Below are 18,811 nucleotides of genomic sequence, written 5' to 3'. Positions count from 1 at the left end.
TTATCTAATCTAACGATTGTCAAGATATGGAACGCCAAGTTTAAAATCACGGGCATTGATTTGAAGGAAATCACCATTGAATTAAAATATTTAACTAAAAGAAGTCTTTCAGCAGAAAACAATGAATTTTCCAATATTTCTAGATCTATAAAAGCAAATTAATACTAGGTCGCGAATAGAAGCAGCAATTTCACTGCTTTATATTTTTGTATAATCATTGTCAACTAATACATCAAGACAGTAAAACAAGAAGATTAGAATTAGGTTAGAATGGGGAACATAATAATAAGGAGGTATACCTTGATATCAGTTGTTTGTATAATATTCAAATTCACCAAACCCTTTCAAACTTTCCTTTGAAACAGAATGAAATCAATCCCAATTACTTTGATGCTTATATGAAATTGATGTAAAACGATTAATACAAACGTTACAATGATTTGTAAAAGTTGTGTCCCTTACCCTAGTTCTACCTCCTTAAATCCAGGGAGAAAGACTGGAACAAGAAAGCAGATAGAACAAAAATTACAAAAATTGATTGAAAAGTTATTACTACACAAAGAAACTAAATTCCAATCTAGACCTCACTACAGTATAGATCAGTTGTTCTGGCAGATAACGTTCTCCCCATACATATAAATAGAATGCTCCCTCTGAAGCGGCAAAGACTTAATTTGCACAAACTATTGATAGGGCTTGAATTACAGATGGTTCGATAACTTTTTTTCAATGAAAATTTGGCTTGAAAGTGATTTACAAGTGTTTACCTTTGAATTTATCCTTGTAGTTTCTTAACAATACTTTGTTGTATCGCGTTATGCCAATATTCCTAACATCTTGAGTAGTTTACAATTATTTTAAATTATGTAACATATTATAGAATGGTCTGAAGCTAAAACGTAGTAACGCTGGATGTAGTATTAATAAAAATGGCTCCATTTCCATTTTAAGTTCTGAAGTAATTGGCTCTAGGATTGTGCTCATAGAGCTGGATATAAATTTGTTCCCTGAAAAGTAGTATATCTGTTTCCATACCTACTTAATTGAAAGCTGCCATTAATACGACTGCTTCTTATACTATTTTGTTTGATTGTCTAACAAATTAAGTTAAATTAAATCTGATAGCAATTCCAAATACTAACTAAAAACCGGAATTTAACGATGCACTTGTCTCAAACTATAAATGACACTTACACGTGTTTAATTAATTGCGAGTGAATGTGTATAGAAATTTCATTATACTAAGAAAGGTACAGGAGGCGGTATTAAAAATACCTGTAGGAATGTCCTTACTTTTTTTAGGTAAGATCTCGGTTATGAGCATTTTTGAGTCAAATGCCAAGCACACTTTAAGCCAGGAATTAATAAAATTAAGTAGGCTACTCCAGATTACTTTGATAGAGGGAAAAGATCAACTTTATAAACAACAATGGACAATATTTATATTGATATTTCAAAGGAATAAAAGAACTCCCTTTTGGTTTTCAAAATTGTTTGTCCTATAATACATGCATGGTTCAGCTTGGTGCACGCCTACATACATAAGGGCAGACGGTTTGTTACATAATTTTGTGTAATCTATATGGTATTTCGTAGGCTGTCATTGACTACAAAAACGTTTTTGCAAGGAATAAACATCTCTTCGATTCATTTAACACTCATAGAAGACTTGACCGGGACAAAATTTGACGATGGATCTTCTTATGACTTTAACACTTTTTGGATTCATTTGTAAGCATAATGTTTATAAGAAATATGAACGTCTCAACAATTAAAAGGCAAGCCTTCGCATAAGTTCTCAGTTTTATGACACAAGAAGGAACATAAAAAAGATAACTTTATCAATACATTGATACAAATAATTGCTTATTTTATGCCAAAATTAGATATAACATGGATATGTATATTCACATTTTACGCCACCTGAATGTGTTTGAATCATCTTTTGTGTCGATTTATAAGGCGGACGTTTAACGATTGAGACATTCAGATTTGTATTAAAGATTTCTTACTGAGAAACTTACAATTAACTTTGTGATTTGAAAATGAAGATAAAATGCAAATATTGCTGATAAACGTGATTTCATCGTAATGCAGAAGATTACTGTTTCATTACGTATTTAATTAGGTGATCTCCTTAATGATATTTTCAATGCACATTAACACTTTTCTTATTGCACTATCTTTCACCTTATTCTGATTAGGATTTAAAACAGTGCTGAAATTCAATCTTGACATTCCGTGGAAATATTCTCATTGTACGATTATTATTTATAATTAGTACATTATTTAGTGAATGTGAATTTGGTTATTTTATTTCAATGTGCTGTTGAGGTCAACAAAATACGGGCATAAATGTAGGTGATTGAAGATACTTTGTAAATACTTACCGGTACTAGAGTTGGGTTTTAATGTCGATATTGTTTTTTTTTTAGAATACTTTTGAATTTGTTTTTCAATCTTGAACTTCCTAAGAAACTATAAGAGGATTCTTCTCGGAACTTAACCGAAATTTGCAATATATATATATATATATATATATATATCTAATTAATCGTCTAAATAATAGTCAACAATCACTCTTACGGGGTGATGGATCGTTAAATACGATGCGAAACATAACAATAAATAAAATAAACGTCTAGATATATTTAACATCACCAGAAGATGGTAAAATTTAAATTGAATATTTCGGATAACAGATATCCTTCCTCAGCATAAAACTCATAAAACTGTATGAGCACAAAACTCACAAAACTTAACGAGCATAAAACTCACAAAGTTCAAGATCAAATTTATTTTATTTTTTAACGATCCATCACCCCGTAAGAGTGATTGTTGACTATTATTTAGACGATTAATTACATATATTATATATTCTTCTCGGAACTTTACCGAAATTTGCAATATATATATATTGCAAATTTCGGTAAAGTTCCGAGAAGAACCCTCTCTTAGTTTCTTAGGATGTTCAAGATTGAAAAACAAATTCAAAAGTATTCAAAAAAAAAAAATACCGACATTAAAACCCAACTTTAGTACCGGTAAGTATTTACAAAGTATCTACAATCACCTACATTTATGCCCGTATTTTGTTGACCTCAACAGCACATTGAAATAAATTTTGATCTTGAACTTTGTGAGTTTTATGAGTTTTGTGCTCATATAGTTTTATGAGTTTTATGCTGAGGAAGGATATCTGTTATCCGAAATATTCAATTTAAATTTTACCATCTTATGGTAATGTTAAAGATATTTAGACGTTTATATATATATATATATATATATATATATATGTTCATATCCTACATAATAACACCTAGTTGAACTATGAACTGTCCCGTACTACCATACATCGTGTACTAAGTTACAGCCCTAGATTAATCCTACTAGGGACGAATGACCTTTTTGGCTATTTTATATAGCCTAGCTGGCCGAGTGGTCTAGGGCGCTGGACTTTGTGCAGGCGGTGTTGCCATGGATGTCACAGCGGTACGAGTTCGAGTCCCGCAGAGGGGACGACCAAAAATTTGCATCGCAAATTTGATAGTTCTAACATCGTTGGGAATTTTTCAGACCTTTTTATAAGTTTACGTTATCTTCCCTGTATCAATTTGATCCGATGGAGCAGTGTAGTGAATAGAGTCGTCACATTCGGAGACGTTATATATATATATTGATTTTTTTTTTTAAATGTTCATGTACTGTTTTTATCCTGCAACCTTATTCTCTAAATAAAACATGTAAAATTAGTTCAAAATACTTTTTTGGCAATCTTTTGAGCGCGATGGTCGGCAAAGGCAACTTAAAACTTGTCAAGAATAATGAATTACTGAATAATGTCAAGAATAATGAATTACTGAACAAAAGTCACGTTATAAAGATAAAAAGGAACTAAATACAAATAAAAATATTGAAAAAAATAATCTCAAATTTTCGGCCTTGTGGTCTTCGTCAGGGGCAAAAAGTATTGAGAGGAATTAAGACTAATTAAAATTATTACCCGTTTCCTTTTTTTGACTGATAAGATAACCAGTAGACAATATTATGCAGTGAGGAATAAAGCTGTGCGTTCTTCGACACCGTTTATTTGTAAAGTAGAAAGCTTAGTTGCAGGATGAATAATATGATCCTTAGGTAACACTGTGTCGGTCAACAAGTAAGCAGACAGTATCAGCAAATCACTTATTTAGAAAAACCTTGGTCAATATGGTTTTTCTACATTATTTCTAAACTCCATAAAGTTTATAAATTGACAAGTCGTATAGAGATACTTAAACTGCAGATATAAACAAATGGACTTAATCATAAAACATCACTTTTTATTTTGATTTATTCTTTATACAGATACTGACTTTGAATAAATCTAGAGTTGTTAGTTATAACAGTAGCAGATATTATTAGACAGACATCTTCCAAAATTGTAAAATAATCTGTTTCTGCAGTTGCCTATGCACTTTTGTTCAGTGAAAAAGCAATTTAGATGTTCATATACTGATCCGTCGACGCGAATTGGTGGACCTAAAAAACAAAAAAACAAAAAAAAATTGACAATACAGAAAACAATGGTGAAAATACTTCAGTAACTCAAGTGCATGATCTGTAATAATTTCTGCATAAAGTCTCATCATCACATTGATAAAAGTACAAATACCAAACAAAAACAACCTAACTAAATAACACATGACGGCAACTTAAGTACCAGTCCACATAAAATTCAGACACTACCAATGGTGAAGTGATTCATGGTCGAGAAAAACCCACCAAACAAACGATTTTTTTTTATTCTACATATGCTATACTTTCACAGAACAACAACCTTTTCTGTATTCAGATCTGCACTTTTGAGAAAATCACACATTTATCTCCCACTAAAAGCAACCAAACGAAGGCAAATCAATAACGATAACTCTTACAAAGTGCCAAATTCAGGTACAATCTATATAATTTTTATTTCAAAAGCGCAACAACCAAATGAAAAACTAAGACTGGTTACGTGATCAGTTACTGTTTATGAACCGAAATAAAACTGAAATTGGTGGGTTTTTGACATGCATGAATCACCTTCTGTCTGATTTTTAGAAAAACTGCTACATAAAAATTGCACAGTAGAACCAATATTTCTCTCTAGGTACTTATATATTAATATATTGATCCCTTTAAGATTGTAGACAAAACTTTAAGGATCGTACATTATTCGAATAGACATGTTTGGTCGCAGGTAAGAGTTAGATTACTTAATCATTTGTCTCAATGGTAAACCAGGTCACACTTTTGTTTAGTTTAAGATACTTAATGCTTAAATCAGATGTACATGTATAAGAGATTAGAAAAGAAAAGCCACTAAACATACCCATGAGATGACTCTCTGAAAATGTCACTGTGGCTAACACGAGTAGAACAGCAAGGAGGAGTTTCATACTGAAGTAAAGTCTCTGAAAAGATATAATGGAAAAAAATCCAAAAATTTCATAATAAAGTTTATTAGGGTTAGCCAAAGAAATGTTAAAACTTTGAAATAATAAAGATTTTATTGTTTCTTTTAACTCTCTCAAAAACAAATAATCCTTAATTTACAAACCTTTGTTATCCGTACCATTTCCTATCTACTTCTTTATATTATGATACTGTTTAACTTAGTAGTTTCTGCTTTATTTATATTTTCATATCGTTTTACGTATATGTGTTTTATGTTTGTTTTGGAAAGGTCCAAATTTAGTTGTTGAAAATTCAACTTTTTTCATTTGAAGTGTAATTGAACATAAAAATCGACACATGTATTTTGATACAACGGTCTGGCATCTTATGAGCAACTCGGTGATTGTTTGTTGAAAAGCAGAGTACCAGTACACCTGATAAATTCTCCCAGTTTTTAGTGGAGTCCAGGTTGCTCATTTATTTTTGTTTCTTTGCAAGCGTTATTTTTTTGTTATTTAGTGCCTTTGTTAAGGGCGTTTTTCCCTCTCTAGTCTTTATCCATGGAAATATTGTTAATTTTTTTCTCGAGTATTTACTCTTCCCATGGTTTGCTTTTATATATAATGGTGCAAAACCGCATAGCGCGTTCCAAAAAAATGAATCGATTTAATAAAAAAAAAACTCAACTAATTATAATCATGCAGAGATCAGTGCTGTTTTCCTTTTACACTTTCAAATTAGGTTATATGTGTATTGGATAAAGAACAAAACATGTCAAAATCTGTATCACGTGTCGTATCAACCCTCGATATATATCATCCGTTGAGGTGATATGTAGGTCTCGGGTTGGTTTGCATGTTATTTTTAGTACATATCATTTGAATATCACATGCAGAGCGCATGCTCGATGATTTTGCTCATTCGTTTTAACTTAATGATTTGTAAATCTTCCTTACCTGACGGATATTCCAAATATGAGGAGTGTTTCTGATTAAAATTGGTATTTATATTGAATCATACATGCATTTTAACTCGTCCATTCGTTGTTCTTATTATCAATTAATCATAAAGATTTATTAGTCAGCTTGTTTGTTTTATAATTCTGAGGTTTTTCTAGATTATACTGACATTTATTGTGGTAATAAAAAGTTTTTGGTCAAGTAATAAAAACAAAGAAAACAGATAAGTATATTTATAGATAACAAATTTAACAAACTTCGACAAATACCAAAAATACTATCCTAGCATAACTTTTGAAATTGTCACACTTTATACATGACTCAGCCTTTGTTTGATTTACTTTTTTTTATTCTAATCTCAAAGTCTACTGAAAAGTTTAATAACATATCCAGTGATGCAGAGTTTTAATAGTTATTGTTGCTAATAAGGAAGACTTTCATCAGTGAAAGAATATTTTCAGGCTATATAGCCTAGCTGGTCGAGTGGTCTAGGGCGCTGGACTTTGTGCAGGCGGTGTTGCCATAGATGTCACAGCGGTACGAGTTCGACTCCCGCGGAGGGAACGACCAAAGATTTGCATCGCAAATTTGACAGTTCTAACATCGTTGGGAATTTTTCAGACCCTTCTATAAGTTTACCTTATCTTCCCTGTATGAATTTGATCCAATGGAGCAGTGTAGCGATATATATATATATAAAGGTCTGAAAAAAAGATGCAAATTTTTAATCGTTCCCTCCGCAGGTCTCGAACTCGTACCACTGTGACATCTATGGCAGCACCGCCAAAGTCCAGCGCTCTAGACCACTCGGCCAGCTAATCTACATAAAATATAGCTTTCGCTGGCCGGGTCATTCCTCCTCGTAGGATTAATCTAGGGCTGTAACTTTGTACACGATGTATAGTATTACGGGGCAGTTTTTTTAGGTGTTATTATGTAGGATAGAGGATCAAATTAATGATGCATGTCACAACAAATCAATATTATGCAAACGTCTCAGAATGTGACAACTCTATTCGCTACACTGCTCCATCGGATCAAATTGATACAAGGAAGATATGTAAACGTATAGAAAGGTCTGAAAAATTCCCAACGATGTTAGAACTGTCAAATTTGCGATGCAAATTTTTGGTCGTTACATCCGCGGGAGTCGAACTCGTACCGCTGTGATATCTATGGCAACACCGCCCGCCTGCACAAAGTCCAGCGCCCCTGAGTTGATATGGCATTATGGTATATTTTGTCTTTAATATCTAGATAAGAGTTATGTCAATAAATTTGATGTATTATTTATGTATTTTTTTCTAGTGCCCCTTTCTGACTTTAAGCAAATATATAAAAAAAAATACTACATCAGGGACATAAGATGAGATATGATATGTATCATATAGCTTTGGTAATAGAGTATACACAACTGAACAGCATATGGTAATACATTTGTATCTGTGTAGGTTATTATATTATTAAGCCAAAATCTGGATAAAGAAGGGAACCACATTGTGAATCTTTACAGATATCTTTTAAATATTCTTTGAAAATTTGTTTTGAAGAAAATGGAGAAATAGATTATATTTTGATTGAATTTTCAATATAATTTACACAGAGCTACATATTTATTTTTATATGGTCCTTCGTCTTTCCCAAGTTTAAGCTGGGGTCGTGTGATTGGTTCCCTAAGCCGACAAAGTGTCAATTAAACAAAAGAATTCAGTAAAGAGAGTTGGTTTTGTTCAAATAAGACATTCAAATTGCTCCAGGAATGCACTTCACCTCTTCCCTTGTGAACCACTGGTCGTTTTTGCTTGTAGGAGTCTTTAGGAGAATACGGATTCCATTGACTTTTATACTTGTCTGAAGCTTTTCCTCCGTTCTGATTACATGGGCGTCTTTCTCCATCAAATCCTTACACTTTTTCATACTTGGTGGCAGGTCGTCTACTATGCGTACAGGTTTTTCAGCTGAAGTTGGGCATCTTGACATTACAAATTGTTTGTCTCTGTTTGTCATGAATCTAATTATGATTGTATTTGGCCGTTTAGGACGATTATACACTTGTCTCGTTGGTATTCTATGGGCGTTTGCTATACCAATCTCATCTATCCTGCTAGATTCAATCCTCAAATCTTCCTGGAAGAATGTACGGATAGTTTCGAATATGTTTTCATCATATTTATCCGGGATTCCACCAAGGAATTGTATTTACGGTCATGTTTTTCTAGTACCAAAAGTTCCTCGTAGACTTCGTATATCTTGGTCTTTAAGGAAGCACTCGGTTTGAAATGGCACAGTGTTCGGGCTAAAACAATGTTCATTTCTCTGGTTTTGCAAATTATACAATATGAAACCTGTTTTACTGTTCATAGAAAACGCATTTAACTCTCAATTTTGAAATAGAATATTTCATATACAAAAACAGTCTGTTTTAAGTCTATCAAACTAACACGCGATCGTTTCACATTTAGAGGCTTCACGTTGAAAAGGGTCGATTTGAAGATAACAAAACTAGACAAAGGCCACATGTACAGACATACCTTAGTTATATGGTCAGACATTCCTAAAAAGACTTAGCGAGGCTGCAGTGATGCCATCGTGTTGGTTATGGAATAGAAGAATAAATAGCATAAATGGGGACATCAGGTGGTAATGGGCCAAAATTACTGACCGATATTTTTTTCTGGAAGTGTATCTGCATTTTCTAAATTTACCAGTGACCTCAAGGAAGGTTGGATAGCCACCGTGGAAGACTAGTGAGGTTGGAGAGGTAGACGGCTACCAGTAGAGAGCTGGTTCTTGTCTTAAGCATGTTCGGCTAGCAACCCAGTATGCTGTCCTCGTGATAGGACAAATGCATTTGCTACAACACAAGCTTGAATGGTCCAGTAAGCAATGATAAAGCTACTGAAACAACAACATCGCGCAAAGTGCGAGTTCATTGACCCAAGAGCTTGGAAGCAGTTATATAATGACTTAGAAATGACGATAGTGACCACAATGGCAGGTATTATTGAGAGTAAGATAAACACCAATATACAATGTTAGATTAGAGCGGTCTTGTATAAAGAAGTATCGCAAAGAAACAATAGTGCCAAGAACTGCTAACAGGAGAGAAAGAAAAATCAGGGAGCTCAGGAAGGGCTTAAAATATGTCAGAAAACATCATAAAAGAGCAACAGAAGCAGATTTTAGATGACATAAGGGAGAAGCTGAGATGATTGTGAAACGCAGAAAGGAGCAGCAGAATAAAAGAAAGAAAGATCGATAGTTCCAAAGAGGAGATCGAACATCATTAAAATGGGACAAATACAGATGAACAAAGCAAAACACCTCTTTGAGATTGTCCCATGGTAATTCAAGAAGACCAGCCTAAGAAGCATCCTTTAACCTTAAAGAACCATCATAGAATTGAGTACTAGATGTTACTAGAACAGGTTCAGCCCCAGGACCAAGTACCGTAAATTGGGATATTTTGGTCGTAGTTTTATTTTGCTTTAATTGGCGCTCCCATAAAAGTGCCAAAATTAAAACACACCAAAATATAACGTATGCAAAAATTTAGACTTCCAATAAATATAAGTGTATTATGATTCATGCAAACGATGTGTGGTTTGCTTACCTGTAGTGAGCCCTGTAAACACCAAAATATCCCAATTAATGGTAATTTTTCATTTAAAGTGAACAAGAAAGGCAACTTATTTGGAAACTGTAGAAGAAATGTATAGTACCAGATACTTTGAAGAAGGCATAGCAGAGAGATGTTTTGTGCCTAAAGAGAGGATTCCAAAATTATGGAGCAGTTAAGAACAATTTCACTTCTGGTGTAGAGTATAAGATCATCTTCTCTATTTGGCAAGACGATTGAAAACATATATGATAAAACAATATGTAGATACATCAGAACAGAAGGGGCGATTCCTGGATTTTCTGGACTCTTAGAACTCTAAGCGAAATGATACGAGAGACGAAAACAGACAGAGTCTGATATAAATCTAGCTTGATCTTATTAATTCATTTGGGTCGATTTCACAGAAGTTGATAGAGACGGCTTTAGACCATTACTACATTCCAGATCACATTAAGAGAATTGTCAAGAGTTACTTCTTTTATATGGTGTTACGTTTTTCAGCAGGGAACATCACTTCATCATATCAAAGTTCTAGAGAAAGGAGTTGTTACAGGTTACAGAGTGTCATTTTTATTATCCATAATGGGAATGAACATCATCACAAAAGCGGCTAAGAATTTAAAACAGTAGGGTCTTTAGTAGCACTACAGTTAAGAATCATTCAAAATCAATTGAAAATTGAAAATGAGAGTCCATTTTTAAGAGGCGATTGTTTTTTTAAGAGAATTTAGTTAGATAAGCCAGTGTCCATATCACGATGTCAGCGACCAGAATCAGACAGAACATGCAGTTTGATTCCGCAACATATTTTTCTGTAAATGTATATATTCGAAAAGATTCGTAAAGATATTATTGATAAACATTTGATATCAGTCCCTTTTGCTTGTTTCCATTTTATTTTTATGCGAACTTTGTCAGGAATAACATGAACTATATCACTAAAGGATGTCAGTGAAGGAAAATGATCCATGTATTTTTTACCGTTACAATCCTGGTTCTCTTGATTTTTATTTGATATGATTTCAGGTCTTTGCTCTCCATGGTCTTTGTTTTGAAACGCAATACATACATGTGTCCTTATGTTAATCTTAATCATCTGATGCGCAGTAATTTTATTAACCTTATGTTTAAGTTTCATCAAATTGGTACATATTTTAAGTAAATGGCATATTTGATATATTTCCATCAACATGCCAAGATTTCTTTCGCTTTTATTGTCTTTTAAGCACTTCACGTAAGTTGCTTTTCCTTTTTATTGCCTTTGAATCTATGTGCATGATGTTTCACTTTCACCTGTGAACGTGTTTTGAAAGCAAATTAAAATACAAAATTGATAGCAACTCTTTTATTATTTCCATTTAATGTTGATAAATATCAAGTGTTTTACCCACAACCATTCCCATTTGACAACAAAGAGGAAAAAAAATGACCACGATACGTGATATAAGACTTAAGTTCATGACTTACATTTAAAGTGTAGGCTGTCACTTTTGTTTTCATATTTTTATTGAAGCCAAAATAACCATTCTTACTTCAAAATGAAAAATGAAACAATATTAAAAGAAATTGTGGCTAGTTCGAAAAACATAATATGGAAAAGACTTGTTAGTCTTGCAACATTATTATCAGTACAAGTTTACTTTTAATTCTAAATATTTTACTTTGATATTTCAATTGAAAAGAAGCTTTTTAATGCTTTTGGTGTTGAAACAACATGTTTTATCTTAAGTAAGTCTACGGAGAAATATTGCTTACATACTCTTTGCAATTAGCGTTGCTTAGGGAGCAGCCGTTTGATATTAATAGGGGAGCTAGGATCAAATTAGAAATAAAGAGGCAGGCCGATGATGTATATTTAAAAAATCCAGGCTGAACATTTGAGTAAATCCAGATAAAAAAATAACATGACGAGTAAGAATTTCTACTGAAATCAAATCCCGGAAAAAATAAGATCCAAGCTCCCTCCCTTTTAGATATTAAATGGTTGCTCTTTTACAATCAATTACAATGTCATCAATTAGAATAACCTTTTACTTAATTGTATTATTAAATTTGACAACGAAGTAAAAGTGCACTGTATGTCATTTATTTATCAAATAAACTAAAACAAAAAAATGAATTGTTCTATGATTTATGATAAAAGTGTTTTTTCTTTAAATGATGAATATGCAATAAATTATACTTATTTTGCAACTGCTAATAAATATGAGAAGATAATAAATTTGTTTTGATTGGTTAGGCAAGAGTAGAGGCTTGAATAACGACATCATTTTAGTGATAGTCTCAAGTAATAAACCTACGATATGCATTCTAAGATGTATAAAAAGAACTCTTTCCAAGTGAATCAGGACAAATCTTATAATAGGGCTCGTGAGTCTCATTGTGTCACGTGATTTCACGAGAAAGGGTCCTTAAGTATTGATCCAATCATCGCCATGTTGCTATGGGCGGAAGTCCCATTCGATGAGGAGATTGTGTGAGACTTTCTTCTGGGAAAGCTTAATACATTTCTACACAGCCAATAATTTCCAAAATATTATTAAATAAATAAAATAGTATCCGTCATTTCCATCAAAATATTTTTAGCCATTCATACTTCTGGTCCTTATATATTCTACATGTATATCACGTCGCTGACGCTTCGTCTATATAATAGCACAGAGTAGAAAAATTATAATAATTGTGTACCTTTAAGTATACCTAAATGCCATTTTATCTTCAATTTTAATGCTTTCAACTGAAGAAATTATGGAGACCGAGAACAAGACTTACAAACCCTGTAGGTTCAATAAGAAAGTAGTGCTATCCTGAAGTTTAAAACACGTTCTAAGACTAAGTAGATTTTTTTAAGTTTCTTGGATACCCTTAACGTTTTTGAAGAAAGTAAATTGTTTGGTTGGTGAAGTTTGACTTTGCATTTGAAGTTGTGTTTTTGTTTTTGTTTTGTTTTGTTTTGTTTTTTTTTTTTGGCAAGATGGGCTTCTGACATATTCGTATATATACCTTCTAAGACGCATCCAAATGCCGAGTAGGATTCGCTCTTAAATTTGTCCGTGTATGCGTCTTTGTGTTAATCTTTAGAAGGCTTCTGTGGTGGATGTGGGACTTATTTCTCAAGGTCTTTTTATCCATGATTTTAGTTTTGGTTACGAGATTATAAAGCTATCACTGCCATTACTGTAATCAAACACGTCGTATAAACATTAAAACTGATTAAAACACGATTAAGATTGCAGTATAAAGACAATAATAGTATATAGACTAGAAGTAAAAACGATGTACGAATTCGGCAAGAATCGGGGAAATACGCTAAGTATAGCCTCGCGTTTCACTCCAATTATAAGCCTCATCTCTAAATTCTTTTTAATCCAAGTCAGTACACTGTTATTGTCTATGTTAATTGTAGAAGACTTACTTGCGACTGACCCCATTTGATTTCATTACATATAAACTGACTACCCAACACCACTTCTTTTGTTTCATTCACAAACATGTAATTAGCAATAAAACTAAGATACCACTCAGATAAATACCTTACACATGAAAACAAAGACAACACAAAAAAAGACTCTTTCTAGTTTTTAATTCTTAGTACAACTCCTGCACCCAATGGGCATCCTTCACAACAACAGAAGGCATTTCCTATACATGACCCAACACGACAACCAAGAAACCTCTGGCAATCGTTTGCGCATTGCTGGAGATTGGGTCCGAAGATACAATTGAAAGTTCGGTAGCAGTTAAACGGGTTTCGGATGCTGGTACCTGGTGCTCTAGGAACTGAAATACGTAAATAATCAATAGCCGCAATGATTAAGTAGTTGGAATGTTTGTTTGTTTGTTGGTGTTTAACGTCCGAGCAGCAATATTTCAGCTATATTCAGACGAAGTAGTTGGAATGCAATCATGAATAATTGTTATAAGTGTTCTATAAAAATGTACGCAAAACTACACTAAAAGATTGCTTTTGCAATAAAGAGTACAGGTATACAGTATTTCTTATCACTATTATTAGTTAAAATAGATATTTTAACTATATACATGACCTGATAACTAACTTAAAAGTTATCATTCTGTATAATATCTGATATATGAAAATTTCTGAACTAGAGCTTGTGGTGAATGTCGATGAGACATTGATAAAATTTCAAACAGTAATACTGAACAATGCTTCTAGACTGCACAGTTCGGCCTACTGTCTGTAAAAGAACAGTCATAGGAAAGTCCATCATATAAATTAACTATCATTCTGTATAAAAATCAGGCAATAGAATGCACATCGTTTTTCATAATTAGGTTTTTTATACCTCAACAACCAAAATGTGATTTAAATTTATTCTGAAGCATCTATAATATAGATATTTTTTACTGCTTATAAGAAAAAAGTGCAGAAAATTTCCCAGCATTTGTCCATAGTGCCCTCAACAAAATTAGAACTATAAATATCCTTAAAGTCCAATTATACAAACACTTTGATGATTATTTCTGGGGTCATGAGCTACAAATACTTGGATAATACCAAAAAATCTTTACGTTTTTTTTCCTTCAGGTGCCACACCTTATACACATTTTGCCTGATTCTTAATATGCGAGGTACTTAAACACAGAAAAGTATTTGACAAACTATACTGAAAATGAATACGATATCAAAGTGGCACATGCCCAAATGATAATTCCCGGTCTATTTTTTTGGTTTTGTGCAAAAAATGTAACTAATTCATTAAACTGACCTGGAAGATGAGCATCTGATAACGATGCTGCGACTAGCACAAAAAGAACAGCAAGAAGTTTCATGCCGAAGTAATGTTTCTGAAAAAAAAATGAAAGGTTTAGAATATTCACTTTGCATATTACCAGAGGCAGTTTTATAAAATTTATTTACTTGTTTTAAACATAAAATAATACCAATTAGTCAAGCTTACAAAGTCAAAAAAAAAAAGATATAACGAATATTATAACCATATATTCATTGACAGAAATGTAAAGCAAAGCCTTGTGTAAAATATCATTATTATATAAATACGCCATAATAGTAAATGTAAATGCAATGTCTATTTTTCCATTACACCGTAAAACTTACTTGTGTAAAAAGTATGTTCAGTTTTGTGATTTGTTTTTAAAATTCTTACCTGACCGACAGTCAAATGTAAGTGACCAATAAGAAATCTTCTTTCACATATTTATACTAATTCTGCTTATTGTTTTTTTCCATCCATCATGATGATTAATACTGTAAGAAAATTTATTTTTTATAATTTTAAAAGTAAGGGTGCACCAAATGTAATGGGAAATAAATTTAATTGATTTAAAAAGTGCATAACAGATAAGCTAGGGCTTTTTAAAATTTGTTCAAATTCGTAAATTGAACCAAATTCAAAATTTGAATACAATGGTAAAGTCATTTACTAGAGGCTTAAGCATGTTACAAATGTATATATGTGGTGGGCAATGTGGCTATCCCAACATACAATGTTCTCACCAATGTATCAATAGTAATTATTGGAAAATAAAAAAAAAAATATTCAGATGCAATTTAATTTACATACACTTATACAATTGATAAGGCTTTTCTTGTTAATAAGATTATTTACTGCTGTAGCTGATCATGTAAATGTGCCTTAGAGATTGATTTCTGCTTTGTTTGATTAAAAATGAAAAGTACTCTTGACTTATTTGTATGAAATATGGTAGAACAAATCGTTGCTGGATTTTGCATCCTATCTCGATATGGTTTTGTTTTTGCACTCCCTGTTGACCATTTATTCCACATTTTGAAGGTTTTTGTTGTAATGCTGCTAATGAGAGGTAACTTTTTGAATACCGAAATTTGCAGCATTTCTGTGGATGGTTTACGATTAACCAGCACTTATCAGAAAAGCAATACCGGGTTGTAGTCCCTTCATATGAAGTGAATACTCAAAATTCAAAGTAAGACAAACGGCTACATGGATTTTTAACCATTCTAAATCTTACAACAAGACATTTAAATGAAAATGCATGTCGAATAAGTGTCATGTGAAAAGGAATATTATAGCATATATTTGGTATAGATTTGTAAAAAAAAACTAAAAAAAACTAATTAGATAGTTATGATTGCCATATTTTTTTTTATTTCGAAATCATATGTTTCCGTTTGATTTTATGTAAAGAAAAAAACGGTCATACTAAACATACATTTCAATATGTTTGAGCTGAAAAACCCAAACATGCAATATTGTTTCTTGCGTTTTTTAAAATATAACTGAAATGGAAAATAGGAAAGCAATGAAAAAAAAAACAAGAAAGGAAGTCAAAATTTAACTAGAATAATACTATTAATAAAATCCCTCAAGAGTATTTTAGCTATTGCCCCGCCGAACTACTGATTATGTGTCCGTGAAAAGCTAGTATCTAAATTAGAATTATCTCTGCATATAATGGTTTTTTTTAGAAGAGACTCAACTGTAGCGAGTTAAATGACTTAAAACCTGATGATTATTTTAGAAGTGGATAATTTAGATGTGAATATGTTATAGAGATCATGTAGTAAATACCTGTTTTTTTTTACCGTAGATAAATAATCAACAAAACAGATTGGACAATGACAAATGGGAATTTCAAGACTTTGAAGGGTCTAAAATTTTATCACAGTGTCCCAATTATTTTTTTATTCATCTACCTTACTAATCATCCCTGCTAAAAAAAAAAAAAAAGCCAATATACATACATGATCGTGCGCCCTCCTCTTCTTTTTTTCTACTTTTTGATGACAAACATTCGCGCTTCTTTGTGGCTTTCGATTTCAATTGAATATTGTATTGCTTTCGATCAATGCCACCTATATACGTTTTATATCTATTTCTGTTTTCGTTTGTTTGTGTTGTTTCGTAAACTGAGATAGCAATGCTTATTCTCTCACGTAGCCTTTGGCTAGCAATTGTTCTTTTTTCAAAATGTTATTTGCAATTATATTGCAAACATAAATACCATTATCATTTATGCTGCGGCATTGGCGATTGATTGATGTGGTTTTCAATAGGAAAGGATGGGGACAATACAAGGATTTAAGTTTTTAGTTGAAGTATGTATATTTGAGGATCAATGCTTAATAGGTGTCATTAATATAAAAATAGCCATAAATACCATCGAAAGTAATTATTATTCAGATCAATGTGGTATGTTGATACCTCATGTTTAGACTTTTTCTGGAAATTAAAAGTTTGAACTATCTTTAGATCTTCGAACTACACGTCCTTAGATGATAAATCAGAAGTTTTTTTTTATTCAAACACGCTTTATTGCAAATGTTTATAATTGATATAATCTATTATGTTAGATTTGTATTTTCAGATCCGTGAAATATCACGAAGTCATGTTTGCGAATTAAGTAGCAGTCACTCTAAGAATCATGCAGGGGTGATTTATATACCAAACGATTACATATTTTTGTCATTAGTATATTGTTATGCCTGCTTTAGAATAATAAAATTTAGTTATTACAATGACCGAAGTGTTTTTTTATCAAACAGATGAAATCTATGGGTCACAACTGATAAACCGACGAACTTGAAACTCAGCGGATTTTAGCATTGTTTAGTGACTTACAATATGACGAGAGCCGCCGGCGAAGCTGATGCCATTCCCGGCCTAGTGTTGTATTTCAGATTGCAAGTGTTTTGGTTTGTATGTTATTCTGTTTTCTTCATGGTCAGTGTACTATGATTATAGGTTTTATTTTGTTTTGTTCCCTTGTCTTGCTTTCATTTCTTAAGTTTTCTCACATTGTTGTGGGCAGATTTCAGAAATGATATGAAAAGAATGCTAGGTGGAAGCCCATGACTGTATAGTTGTGAGTAAATGGATATTTTATTTATCCTGAGCTCATTCTAATTGTGAAGATATTGTACATAAACATTAACGTGTCTTATACTTCGCTTATTCATGTTTTTTTTTCTTTTTCTTTCCACGTACACTGATCATTGAATGTATGAAAAATAATGATATATAACACGCTTCCAAAAAAATTTTCGGTATCACAGATCCAATTTTTCAAACCGATGGATGGTATTAAAATAGATTAATCTTGTAATGTAAGGCCTTGTCTTTAGTGAATCGAGTGCGCGTATCAATTTAATTAGAAGGTGACTATTAGATGTCGATAGGATCTGCCCAAATTGATTGCTTTTACAATATATGTGCATGCAATGTATTTTCAAAATATGCAATTATTACAGTTTGTTTGTCCCTTTAATTAGAATTTAAAAAGCAGAAAAGATTGTACCTAAGGCTTCGGGTGCGACACTTCCAATATACAGCGTGATAGGGATTACCCGCTGGAATACAGATCCCGTAAACATATGACCAGGCAGAAGTATTTTAAAGGTTGGAAAAGCATCAACAAGATTGAATGTTAATTAAAGGTGAACGTTTTCGCATAACAATTATAAATCATAAGATGTACACATAGATGATCCTAATTTTATGATTTGGGTGATTTTGCTCACCCTTACTTATAACTACAGGGATTTGGCCCCACTTTCAAATATGCAGCCCGACTAGTATATAAACATGAATGGAGTTTGGGTGCCTCGCTTCAATTCAATTAAAAAAAAATCAAATCAAATACATTACTATTTACTGCTCAACAATCACTTGCCATATGATGAATCTAATAAATAAATAAATAAATAAACACAGACATCAAATACTTCTAATCAAATCAATACAAGGACTTTTACATCAAAACTATATATTTCTACAATCGTCTCGACCGAAAGTGAAACTACTGCAACCTTTGACATCGCTAGACATACGGGTTTGCTCTGCACTTATC

The 18,811-nt window shown here is 32.4% G+C and overlaps 3 long non-coding RNA genes across 4 annotated transcripts; 1 reads left to right on the top strand and 2 right to left on the bottom strand.

The window, feature by feature from the left end:
• The first annotated feature begins 1,519 nt into the window (after positions 1–1,519).
• Positions 1,520–18,392, top strand: LOC148621177 (uncharacterized). Of its 2 annotated transcripts, XR_015921108.1 has the most exons (4): positions 1,520–1,731; positions 5,165–5,221; positions 17,508–17,657; positions 18,234–18,392. It is a non-coding gene; the product is annotated as an uncharacterized LOC148621177 (long non-coding RNA). The 2 variants fall into 2 exon arrangements; XR_015921109.1 differs by lacking the exon at positions 5,165–5,221 and having other exon boundaries at positions 1,524–1,731.
• On the bottom strand, positions 4,309–5,447 carry LOC148621179 (uncharacterized). The gene is made up of 2 exons (XR_015921107.1): positions 5,354–5,447; positions 4,309–4,521 (listed from the first exon to the last, which is right to left on the bottom strand). It is a non-coding gene; the product is annotated as an uncharacterized LOC148621179 (long non-coding RNA).
• LOC148621178 (uncharacterized) lies at positions 13,566–15,149 on the bottom strand. The gene is made up of 3 exons (XR_015920841.1): positions 15,129–15,149; positions 14,730–14,808; positions 13,566–13,779 (listed from the first exon to the last, which is right to left on the bottom strand). It is a non-coding gene; the product is annotated as an uncharacterized LOC148621178 (long non-coding RNA).
• Positions 18,393–18,811: the final 419 nt, after the last annotated feature.

Source organism: Perna viridis, chromosome 3, assembly GCF_037379345.1.
Source record: "Perna viridis isolate PV_CMFRI_1.1 ecotype Kerala chromosome 3, ASM3737934v1, whole genome shotgun sequence".
Taxonomy (NCBI): domain Eukaryota; kingdom Metazoa; phylum Mollusca; class Bivalvia; order Mytilida; family Mytilidae; genus Perna; species Perna viridis.
This window is presented reverse-complemented; position numbering and strand designations above follow the sequence as displayed.